The sequence below is a fragment of the Notothenia coriiceps genome, unplaced genomic scaffold (genome assembly GCF_000735185.1).
Source record: "Notothenia coriiceps isolate Sejong01 unplaced genomic scaffold, NC01 NC01_scaffold00010002, whole genome shotgun sequence".
Classification (NCBI taxonomy): Eukaryota; Metazoa; Chordata; class Actinopteri; order Perciformes; family Nototheniidae; genus Notothenia; species Notothenia coriiceps.
Genome location: NW_011342703.1, coordinates 12681 through 15570, shown reverse-complemented (window position 1 = coordinate 15570; position 2890 = coordinate 12681). Strand labels below are relative to the sequence as shown.

Below are 2890 nucleotides of genomic sequence, written 5' to 3'. Positions count from 1 at the left end.
ACCGAGAGCTAAGTGCCTTGTTCAAGGGCACACGGGTAGTGGTGTTCCAGGCAGGATTTGAACTTGCCACCTTCCGATCATCAGCCCACCTCACGATCAATTAGACCACAAAAAGAAAAGAAAAAAATCTTTTTTTTTTTTATGAGATCCATTTGTGGCGGACGATATTTAATTGTTGCGGCCCGCCACAAATAAATCAATGTATGGGAAACACTGACCTTTAACAAACAGGTATTTCATAACTGCTTACAGTAAGGAAGACATTTAAACTATTATTGGCAGTCACAGGCTGCTGTAAGCTAAACACCACTCTCTCTGACAGAACACCTCCCTGAGTGATTTAACTCATATGTCTAACTTTCAGGTTTCTCTTTTCAGCCGCAGCCATGTCGCCTCTTTATGTGCGTCGCTAAGTTCCTCGTACTACTAAAGCGGCACGGCATCGTTTACAATTTGCGAGCGATTTTTCAAGTTGTCCGTCTTTCTTGAAAAATCCAAAGTGTTGCCAAACGTTAGATTTGTAGGTATTTTTCGGTGCGCTGTGTTTCTCTTTCTCCTCGACTTCCGTGTGTGTTGATAACTGAGACTCTCGGCATCCGTAGTGCGAAGCAAATATCAAAGATCGTCTCTGCTGAGTGCTGACAGGATGAGGGGGTATTATATGAATGAATCGTTTTTTTACCGATGCAAAGACGCTACAATCGATGCATCGCAAGTTCAACCCAAACTGTCGCCGATGTGCACTCTTTCAACCGGTGCACTCGCATCTTGAACGTTTGTGCCGGTGCATCGATGTGAATCGGTGAATCTTAACATCCCTAATATAGAGGTGTTGTGGCATTATAAAATACCTAATACAAATTGTTTTTTCATATAACAAGTGATTATTACAAAGTACAATTGCAAAAGAAAGTGTCTGTATTGCAAATTGCAGGTTTAATGCACTAGATTGCACTGATACCACCCTTCAACGTCTGATACTGCAGCCCTGAGTATATGACAAAGCGTGAAACTAATATTTGAGCCACTAAAGGAAGAATAATGGAGAAATGTGGTTTCTTACTAGAATTTTTTCAGCCTTGGCCTCACTGATGCCTTTGATATTAAGCAGCTCCTTCTTGGGTGCGTAGGCCACTGCCTCGATGGTGTGGAAACCTGCATCCCCCAGCTTCTTGATGTCACTGCCACTGACTCCACATTGCTGCATGCAGAGACATTGGGAGAGAGGCAGCACAGAATCAATAAACTATGAAAGAGAAAAACTGCTAAATAGTGTTGGGTTTTAAAAACAGTCCAGCAATTGGCCTTAACCTAAGAAAGTGGATACATTTCCAGTCAGAGCAGTCTGATTCAAATGTTAAATCTTCATACAGTCGAGAGCTGCAATGCTCACGCAGAAGTCAAGAAAGAAGAGTTGTTTACTCTCCGAGTGTTACAGTAATGGATTAAAAAATGCCATCAGTCCAACATTTCCGACACCTGCTTGTTAAGACAATAGACGGAAATATACTGACACAAAAACATTTACATAAAAACGTGAATGTCATAGCTATTGATTGAAATACAAATGAATTTGAAATGCAGTCTGTAATAGAAAAATATTATAGTCACTTACTTACTTTAATAATATCATTGTGTGATTCAAATTTGCTAATGTTTATCTATGTTTACTACTTTCACTTCTTTGTTAAGCTTTGGAAAATTCCTTATTAAGAAGATTTGTTGCAATGTTGCTAGCTACACTATGTGCACCAACAGTATGACCTTCACCTCAGGTGAACGGAGAACATCCTGATACAGCCTCCCTAACTCCCTAAACTTCCAGAATGTTCTTTTCATCTCTCTGTGTTTAAATATGCCAAACCCAAACTCTACTCTTCGTCTTTCTCTCTGCAGACTGTATGCTCTCTGTGTGACTGACTGAACTTTCTTGCAAGAAATAAAATACGACAAAGATAGCTGAATGGTTTGATTCTCTATCCACATTTGATAAATAAATTCCCAACACACAGTCCACTTCCCGAAAAACAGGCTAATTGCTCCCCCAAAACAAGCCCCAGCTGAAATAGGAGATTTCAGATGTAATAAGTTCAGTGTACTTTTAAGCGTGTGTTCAGGATACAAACCTCCAGTTTGCTCAGAGGCTGTGGCCCGAAGCTTTCCTCCGCCTCCACCTCGGTCTCCACCCTAGACTCGCTCCTCATAGCCATGGTTTGAGTGTGAAACCTGCAGAAAGGATGGGGGGCACTGTGTGAGTAACATAGAACATTGACCAGTGTTTCCCCTATATACAAATAGTGGCAGCGCAGCGCCGATGCTGAAATATGCGCGCCGCTGCTAGGGGGCGCCAGCCAGGTACCCAAAAAAAAAATATATATATATTTTATTTTTTTACTTTTTATTTTTTTATCAAAATAATAATAAGTGAATAAGTAACATTTTTCATTTTTGATTGTTTGTTATGTGGATTTGTAGTATTTGTGTTACTGTATTTTCAATGGCGCAACGGCGGTAATTAAAGTTTAAAAGTCTCAAAAATGAAGAAATTAAAGGACGGCACAAGTGGAAACAATTCACAAAGGGATTAAACTGTTTAAAACACATAATCTACAAAATGGAGGAGACCGATCTGATCAGAGAAACTGTGACAAATAATCCAACTCAAACCGGCATGGACAATGACTATGTATTAAAAATGCGTTTATCCAGACAAGCCTGGTTTAGACACTTTACGGGCAGAAGAAACATTTCTATTAAAGAAATAATTATACATTTCTGCAGGGCTCGACAGTAACGGTTGCCAGGTTGCCATTGGCAACCATTCAGAAAAAATGTCAACCACTTCTTGGCCTTTGGTTGCCATCAGTGCCAACCAGATTTTAGCATAAAG

At 40.1% G+C, this 2890-nt stretch overlaps 1 pseudogene; it reads right to left on the bottom strand.

The window, feature by feature from the left end:
* Nucleotides 1-1027: 1027 nt before the first annotated feature.
* LOC104945769 (CD166 antigen homolog) overlaps nucleotides 1028-2890 on the bottom strand; it is an 11732-nt pseudogene continuing 9869 nt past the window's right edge.